The sequence below is a fragment of the Ctenocephalides felis genome, unplaced genomic scaffold (genome assembly GCF_003426905.1).
Source record: "Ctenocephalides felis isolate EL2017-DRISC unplaced genomic scaffold, ASM342690v1 CF-g0.4_SCAFFOLD_01604, whole genome shotgun sequence".
Lineage (NCBI taxonomy): Eukaryota > Metazoa > Arthropoda > Insecta > Siphonaptera > Pulicidae > Ctenocephalides > Ctenocephalides felis.
In genome coordinates this window covers 2,443,940-2,454,475 of record NW_020537758.1, presented here as the reverse complement: position 1 = coordinate 2,454,475, position 10,536 = coordinate 2,443,940, and the positions used below count along the sequence as shown (strand labels likewise).

Here is a 10,536-nt window from a genome sequence, read left to right as displayed (position 1 = left end):
TTATATTACTCTGCAGCAACTCGATATACTTTAAAATAGCAACGGAATATAGAGAACTATACTGAACGTGAGTGGTAATTTTAACTGCGGTTTACTCGTAGTTTTGCCTTTGGACTTTTTCAGTTTTATCTTGTATAACTTTTAAAAAGTTTGTTAAAACTAAAAACAATATTTGGCAAATTTATACAAAATTAAATAATCTATAAAATTGTCTAATATTATAAAACTCAATAACAACTCGGTATACTTTAAAATAGCATCAGAACATGGAGAATTATGCTGAACGTGAGTAGTAATTTAAATCGGGGTTGACATGTAGTTTTGCCTTCGGACTTTTTTTGTTTATATCTTGTATAACTTCTAAAAAGTTTGTTAAAATTAAAGACAATAATAGACAAATTTGTTCAAAATTGAATGATTTATAAAATTGTTGAACATACTAAACCCCTACAGCAACTCCTATACTTTAAAATTAATTAAAAAGCAATTGGACGTAGAAAATTATACTGGGCGTTAGTTACTTATATTTTTGAATTCGGACATTTTTTGTTAAAACTCTTATAACTTTTGAACAATTTGTTAAAACTAAATACAATATTGGACAAATTTATTCAAAATTAAATAGTTTATAATATTTTCTAACACTGTAACACTACAGCAACTATATATACTTTAAAAAAATAATTTAAAATAAAACTTTTATCTTTTCCCTACGTATGAACAAAGTGTATTCGTTATTACTTTATTAGGCAACTTCTTAATGCATTTGACTATTACATCTCTTGTAACTTTTGAAAAATTTAATTAAAACTAAATTTAATATTGAACAAATTCGTTAAAAATTAAATAATTTATAATATTTTCTAATACTGTAAGACTGTATAGCAACTCGATACAGTTTAAAAATTAAATTGAAAATTGAACATTGATCTTGGCAACTTTTTTATGCAATTGACTATTATATCTCTTGTAACTTCTAGAATTTTTATTAAAAATAAATACTATATTGGACAAATGTATTCGAATTTTGCTAATAAACAATATTGTCTGACATTATGAGACTCTACAGCAACTCAGTATACTTTAAAATTAAATTGAAAACAGAAGATTGATTTTTACATCCTATAGGTTTTGAGTCACCTTTAGGCCATAACCAGCAATTTGTCTTTAGGCACGATTACACCAAAAACCAATTTATCAATCAATAGTACTTTGTAATTAATTTTTGTAATATTTCAATTCCAGATTGGACACAAAACCAAATTGGACATCATCTTCGAGAGAGAGAATAATAATGGCTTCAAATTTCTTAAGACAGTGTTAAAGTTCTTTTGCACTTATCTAAGTCGAGTTTCAAAAAAGTGTAAATGTATATCACAAAAACTAGTAAAAGTTCTCAAATGTTGTTAAAACTATTCAATGTTTTAACAATAGCACTGTTGATAAATTTTGTAAATGTACAACAAGTCTTCGACAATGGATACTCTATGGAAAAAGAAACCCCAATATCGGTGGTAAGTAAAAATAGATTTTTTTTATATAAATTATATTTAAATTCAATGTCTAATTTTATTTATTTGCTTGAAGTCGTTGTTGTCCACCTCTGTCTGAGTATAAATAAATAATAACCAAAAATTATAATGAATTAACCGAAAGAATATCATTTGCCATTCATTATTATTTCCTAAGACAGACGGACAGACGACATTGAATTATTATGTCTAAATGTCTGTTATTTTGCGTTTGTTTCCGTCATTGTATACAATAGCCAAAATTTGTTATTTTTTGTGCAAAGAATTATAATTTAAAGTTTTCTTGAAGAAAAAATAACAGAGGCCTTTGTTACAGTTTTAATTCTGCTTTTATTTCTGTCTAGTATTAAAATTTTAATGACGGTGTGTATAAATAAATATTTATATATGGATTTGCAAATTTACACTTTCGAAATTAAAATTTTAAATTGTCTAATATTTTGACTTTAATTTGTTTCATTTTATTTTTGCACCTTCAGCATTTTAATTCCTCATTAATTCTATGACATCAACTTTGTCTCCATTAAGACAATATTATAATTTTAAAATCTCCATTAAAATTATTCTAATTTTTGGTTTCTAATAAATCAAGGGCCTCGGAAATAAATCAAGTAATTTCAAAACGAATTATAAACGAATTAAATTAATACGGGGTCACGCAACCAAAAAAAAAAAAAAATAGAGGCAGAACTCGTTTTAAATACCTTGTAACAAATAAAATGGAACTCTATTGACGTCAATTAGAGAGAAATTGAATTAAAAAAGTAAGAATTTTGGCAATACTTGTCTAAAAAAAATATCTGAATTACATCATCAGAGATTGAACTACGATACACCAAATTTGTAATAAAAAGATTTTTATAAAAATCAAGTCAGGTGAAAGTGAAGGGTACGTTTCAAACTCTCATTGCACCCATCGTCACTGAACGAATTATTTAGAAAAATTCCTAACATTTGAATATTTTTATAACTTTAAAAAAATTATCAATATTTTATATCTTTCTTTATCCACATAGAAGCAACAAAGTTTCTGAAAAATTATTAAGTGTAACAAACGTTTTGAGCCCTCATTTCATCCATATTTAGTGAAAATATCTTTGAAAAAATCACATGTTTGAAACATTTTAATATTTTCATAACTTGATAAATAAATAGATAAATAAAATATATGAATAAATAACTTTCAAAAAATATCAGTATTTTTCCGCATTTAAAAATATATCAAAATCACAAATAATTTTCAAAAGTGAACTGATTTTCAAAACCATCAACTTGTTTTAAAAAGTCTTAAATTAATTATCGCCCTCAGGATGGTGAAAATATAGGGTTGTGTGTATTTATTAATTCCGCATTATAAAAATATAAAGTAAAAAAAAATGATCCAAAAAGTAGTTTTAGAGATGGACAACCCCCAATAACAAATAAATTGTATTTTGAAAAGAAAGAAAGTATTAATCGAAATTCCCTAAAAAAATGATTGAATTACTAAAATTAATATATATAAATGTTTGTGGCTGGAGGGTAAAACTTTAGGGTTGTATAAAGGAAAATTTAACATTTTAATAGTTGAAAAAAATATCAATATATATTCTTTCATACTTAAAAATATATCAAAATCACTAATAATTTTTAAAAATAAACTGATTCTCAAAAGCATCAAATTGTTTAAAATTTAAAAAAAATCAAATTAATTATTGGTCTCAGAAGGGTGAAAATTTAGGGTTGTGTGTATTTTTCAATTCCGCATTATAAAAATACAAAGTAAAGAGATGGATAACCCTCAATAACAAATAAATTGTATTTTGAAAAAAAAAGAAAGTATTAATCGAAATTCCCTAAACAAATGATTGAATTACTAAAATTAATATATATAAATATTTGTGGCTGGAGGGTGAAAATTTAGGCGCGAAGAAAAATAATGTGTTTACTGATGAAAAAATCTATATTTTTCTACGAAAATGGAAAATGTAACTTGCTTCGATGTATGTATGTCGCCGATAGCTAATTGGTTAAACATTTGAATTTCCACCGTAAATCTAAATAACCAGTATAGGTCACAGGGAAGTGGCAGCAACTTGCCTTAAGGCAAAGTGTCCCATTACTAGTTCCTTTTCATTATAACTATGTTAAATAATTAATTAATGAATTCTACTATAATCAAACCATAACGCAATGTTATACATACATTCTACGACACTATCACTTTTTTTCAAATGGGAATCGACCTTGAATTTCTTCATATATATGTAAATATATATATATATATATATATATATATATATATAAATGTCTATATACATGTAAATGTGTATATATTATTTTATTTTTGCATAAATTACGGTTTATTACACGCGCTCGTATACTGGAAACGGTAATGTCTCAACATAAACAACATGTTGTATGAAAAAAAATGAAAAGTGAATGAACTGCCTCAATTCTAACCTATTTTGGAGGCACGTTTGTGAATGAGGATGAATTTGGATGAATCTGATTTCAGAGATGCTTCAGGAAGAAAAAGGACATTTGCTGGTCAAATGTGATCTTCATAAATTATTATTATTAAATCATATCGAAATAGAATTACTAGAATTGGCAAATAGGTAGACAGGTAGATAGTCAGGTATACATGTAGACAAGTAGGCAAGTAAACAGGCAATTTGGTAGAAAAGTGGAAATGGATATAGGTAGACAATTAGGCTAGCATTGGGATAGGCAGGTATGCAGGTAGGCTGGTAAACAATTAGACAGTTAAGCAGATGAATAGTTCCTCAGGTAGATAGATAAACAGATAGACAAGTATAGAGGTAAACAGGTAAACAAAAAAAACTGGTTAACCAGGTAGATAGAGAAATAAGTAGATAGGTGAACAGGTAGAGAAGTAAAAATGAAGACATATAGGCAGGTAGACAGGTAGACATGTAGTGCGTCCTATATAAACCAAAAAATATTTTTGAATCATGCAACATGCCTTGAGGCAAAATGCCACTTACACCCAGTTTAATGGGTGTAAAAATGTTTAAAATGAGCTACGAATAATTATAAGTACCAATTTATGAATGAATCAAACTGAATAATGTAAAACAATACAATAGACATTTTAAATAAATGCATAAATGAATTAATTTGCTATAATAATTTTGCAATAAGTAGAATGAATTCATGTAATTAATTGTATAAAATTTGTTCATTAGTATAATTATGCAGTTTAAAACTTAAATCGGTATTTTATCATAAGAATTTGGTTATCTAACCACAATTATTTAAACGTTTAAAACTGCATAAACAAATCGTTAAAATTGTAACAAATACCATTAATATAAATGCATACAAATATGTAAATAATAACGATAAAAATAATAGGTACTTACCGAATAATTTGCAGAATAAATAAATAACTGTTTAACACTTTTTATTACCCCTTTTTTGCCATTTTGTCAAAATGGTTGACAGTTTGGCGTTTAAAAATTTTATTAACACTCTAGCGCAAAAAATAACATGTTCATAAAAATTATAACTGTTGCAGTTATTTATACAGTTTTATTGGTGTTTTAATAATAATTTGGAGTTTATACACGCAATAAAAATGTATAATTAACACTTTTCAAAAAAAATTGTTTTTGATTTGACACATAACACACGAAGGAACACGATGGAAAACTTTCAATGATGCCAACTACGGAAAAATTAAACCGCGATAAAAAATTATTTATGAAATAAATTATTTTATTACAATATGAATATTAGATATTTAATATAATAAAAAAATAATCGTATAAATATTTTAGTATATAATTAATTAATAATTATTTTTTATAATTTAATTGCAAGCCTTTAATTAAATTAATTTCAAACTTCGGCGCTATATTAACGGCTAACTTAACGCCAAATAACGGTCGTTAAATTTAAACTAATTTGCAAAGTAGGAAACGTATTTGAAAGTATATTATATTTTTACTATTATATTTACTAAACTATTTGTTTTAAATTATAATTTATTATTTATTATATTATTTGCTAAAATATTCAAAAAAGGCGCGGTACATTTTTATGGGTTATGTTAACCCTAACTGACAGCTAATTTATTAACTTCCCGAAGGAGATGTTTGGTTTATTATATTTTTTGCTACAATTTAAATAAAATATTGGGTAACTTTGTGTGAATTAAATTAAGTAAAGCGTTATCTAATATTTTAATAATGTTTAGAAATAGCATATCAATCCGTTCCTTTGGTAAGTGCTTTTATTTATGAATGTTACTGTTAAAAATTTTATAACTATTTGTAGAATTTTTAAAAAATGTATTTACTTGAATTACTATATTTACGTTACTGCTAGTGTATTCACTAAACTTTTATATTTATACTATACACTAATATTTGTTATATTTACTAAATTATTTGCAAAAATATTCATTCAAGTCCGTTAAAATTTAGGGGTTATGTTAACTTTTACTGCCAATTAATTTATTTATTAATTTTCTTAATAGTTACAATAGAAAATACCAAATTTGCTATTTAATAATTTTGCATAATCATATAAATGTATCTACATGATGAGTCATTTATGATGTTTGTTCATTTATGAGTACACCAAATTGCTTACGATTTGCATACTCATTATATTACTTTATGATTACACATATCTAGATAAAGTTGATCATCTGTTATATTTTTATTTAGGAGGACTTAATTCTGCAGCAGCGTTATCCCTTAGAAGTGCACACGACCAGAACCAAAGATGGATACTTCTTGAAGATGCACAGGATATCACATTCGAAACGTTCTCCTGAGCGAGGAAACAAGCCTGCTGTTTTACTGATGCATGGTTTGATGTTGAGTTCGGCTGATTGGGTCCTCATGGGGGCTGAGAAAGGACTAGGTAAAAGAAATCGTAATATATTATAAATAAACTAATTTATAGTAAAATAGAATATAATGAAGAAAATGTAATTAATAAATTATAGATAGTTACATACAGTATAGAGAAATAGAAGTAAGGCTGTTATTTTATATAAAAGAGTTTATAAATAATATAATTTATGTTTTTATTTATTATACCTCTTGTAATTCTTGAACCGTTCTTCTAATATAAATGAAATCTTTGATAAATTTTGTACAAGATTCATAATTTATAATATTTTTTGTTATAACTAAATTTCAGTTATGTTTTCATGTTGAAATTACTCTATACACCACTATTTTTTTTTATATTTTTGATTTAATATGAAAAATTGTAAATACAAGAATCAAATATGTTTTTTTCATTAGAATCTTATATCAGTTTATTATTGTCTATTAGAATCTTATTGCTAAAAATACAGAAAGTTGTTATCCATACATTTTATCAAAATTAATTGTATCAAAATGCCCCTTACATCTAGTTTTTTTGTATATCTCAGGTTACATTCTTGCGGATGCCGGATATGATGTCTGGATGGGAAATGCAAGAGGAAATATACATTCGAGGGAGCACGAAGTGTACAATCCAAATGCTCCTGAATATTGGCAATTTAGGTAACTTATTGGTAATAGATTTTGCCAGAATATATATATATATATATATATATATATATATATATATATAAGTAGCATTTTGCCTTCAGGCAAGTTGCACCAAAGAATCGAATTGATCAATTCCAATTGGGATCTTACTTTATGATTCTCAATGACTATATACAATATATATTTAATAGACATTATTTTTATCCAATGATTTTTTCCCCAGTTGGCACGAAATGGGGGTCTACGATCTTCCTGCAATGATTGATCACATTCTTAACGTAACTGGAGAAACAGGAGTCCACTACGTAGGGTACTCTCAGGGTAAATGGATATAATTTTCTCAATTAGTTTTTATTATTTATTTCTTTATTTATTTATTTATTTATTTATTCATTCAACGCCCAAGGCAATAATACAATATAGTTACATTTTGAAGTGTACAAATTATAAAACTAAAGAGATAATATGTGAGAAAATTAGAGTATTAGGAGAGTTTATAGATAGCTTTGTATATATACATAACATTTAATATAAACTACAAATATATAACATTAAATAAAAACTAATAAAACTAAACATTTAATAAACTATAAATTACTGCTTAAGATAGTCTTTTAAGGATAATTTTTCTGGCTTGATTTTTTATATTTGTCACCGACAGACCAAAGATATCAATCTCAGAAGCAAATTATAATAGTTATTTCATTTTAATGCACTTTTATAATACATTATCAATTTTGGAAGAATGTCCTAGAGTAATTCTTTTAATTTGGTGAATTCAGAATCCTTTCCTGATAAAAATTATTCCAATCCGGTGAAAAACCTTAAATGTTTTCTATAAATATATTAATTTTTCAGTATCAGAAGATTTTTACAAACCCTTAGCACTCTTTCCACTGCTTCCTATAAAAAAAGTTCAAGTTTTAGAATCCTGCCTAGATTTTCCTATAAAATTTATTAAAATATGGTAAATTTTTATAAGTCTTGGCATCTTTTTCAGGTCACCCTTTAATTATCTTCATAATTAAGTTAGTTTGTATTTATTTCTCTATTTTTGTCAAATAATAAACCTTCCGATTTAGTTAATTTTTACAACCCTTATCCCTTCCAGGTTGTCCTGTTTCATCCTTGTATAATATACAACCTGAAAATTACCAAAAGTCTTAACATATTTTTCATATTTATAAATTTTTTTACCACTTTAGTATATTTCTACTATCTTCTTCAGGTTGTACTGTATTTTTTGTAATGGGTGCAGAGCGTCCTGAATACAACAAAAAATTAGATCCATGCAAGCCTTAGGACCTGCAGCCTTTTTATCCAACACCACCAGTCCGGTGATAAGATTTAGTTTACCGATGATGGACACCTTGGAAGTAAGTAAAAGGATATAAAATAATCAATATAAATTCTGGTGTTTTTTTATTAACTGTTTTGCTTTTTTAGTGGGCATCAGATTGGTTAGGAATGCACGAATTTATGCCAAACTGGGCAATGAAATTCATTTCAACGATGGGTAAGATGTTCTGCGATGACCAGTCCTTGACACAGGATCTTTGCTTGCAAGTGTTCTTCTCTTCGGAGCCTTTACTTCCAAACATTTAAATTCAGTAAGAAAAAATAAAACATTAAATATTAATAATATTAATATGCACAATGAAATAATAATACTTATAATGATTTCATTTTTTTTTTTAGACAATGTTACCAAAAATTTTATCATATATGCCTGCTGGTGCTTCTGTGAGGCAAATGTTGCATTTTGGACAAGCCATAAGGACAGGTATGAATTTTTGAAGTAGAACTTTTTTATGCAGTATTGACAAAGATTTTAGTTTGATAGATATTTTTATTTTAATTATAAAAAAAATTAAATTTAATAGAAATATTTACAATTGGTGTATATATTTAGAGCATTTTTTACTTATCTTCTTACAACTTGAAAATTTTGTTCCGGATATGTTGATTTATTTACTTTAATAAAAACTAGATGAAATTTACTAAAATATAGTATAAGTTGTTATATTTACTTGCATAATAAAATTTTGAGTAAATTTAATTCAAATGCAGAATTTTATATTTAAAGTTTAGTGGGGTTTAGGACATTTTTTTAGATTTTGCTAAATATTTTGGAAATTTTGTTCCGGACACTTATATATATATTTATATTAGCATAAATTAAATAAAATGTACTAAAATTTAGTACAAATTGTTATATATACTCCAATACTGAAATTTTGAGTATATTTAGTCGAAACGCGCATTTGTATATTCTCCTAACTAGTGATATAAGAATTTTGGACATTTTTTTAGATTTCTGTTAATAACTTGGAAATTTTGTTTCGGACATTTATATATTAGGTTGTCAAATATCTCCCTTCCGCTTTTTTGCTCTTGGTTTATAATACAAAAAGGCGGAAGGGAGATATTTGACAACCTATTATATTTATATTAGCATAAACCAGATAAAATGTACTAAAATTTAGTATAAATTGTTACATATACTTCAATACTGAAATTTTGAGTAAATTGAGTCTAAATGCGCTCTTGTACTTGTAATTCTCCTAATTATATATAATTGGCAATATGAGGATTTAGGACATTTTTTAGATTCAGTTAAATATTTTCGAAATTTTATTCCGGACATATTTATTTATTTACATTAGTAAAAAGTAGATAAAATTTATCAAAATTCAGTATAAATTGTTATATATGCTTGCATATTGAAATTTTGAGTAAATTTAATTGAAACTCGGAATTATATATTCTGATAGTGCTCTGGGATTCAGGACATTTTTTTAGATTTTGCTAAATATTTTCGAAATTTTCTTCTGGACATATTTATTTATTTACATTACTAAAAACTAGATATAATTTACTAAAAGATAGTACAAATTGTTATATATATATATTCTAATATCAAAATTTGAGTAAATTTAGTCAAAACATGTATTTGTATATTCTCCTAACTAGCGATATAAGAATTTTGACCATTTTTTTGGATTTCTGGAAATAACTTAAAAATTTTTGTTTCAGTTCAGTTTATTCACATTAGTAAAAACTATTATTATAGATAAATTTAGCCAGCTAATGTTATAAGATTATTGGACATTTTTTCAAATATTTTGGAAATTTTGTTCCGGACATGTTAATTTATTTGCATTAATGAAAAGTAGATAAAACTTTACTATAGTTTAGTACAAATCATTATATATACTTACATATTAAAATTTTGAATAAATTTAATCAAAACATCAACATGTATATTCAGCCTGTTAGTATTATAAAACTTGAGAATATTTTTTCAGATTTTTTCAAATAACTTAAAAAATTTAATCCGGGCATGGTAATTTATTTACATCATTAAAAAGTAAATAAAATTTACTAAAATTTAGTATAAAATATTATATATACTTACATACAAAAAATTTAATAAATTTAGATGAATTAGTTTTTATAACATACCACACACAGTACAAAATTTATGTCTTTTAGTTAATTTA

At 25.4% G+C, this 10,536-nt stretch overlaps 1 pseudogene; it reads left to right on the top strand.

The window, feature by feature from the left end:
• The first annotated feature begins 1,282 nt into the window (after nucleotides 1-1,282).
• LOC113372803 lies at nucleotides 1,283-8,638 on the top strand (annotated as a pseudogene).
• Nucleotides 8,639-10,536: the final 1,898 nt, after the last annotated feature.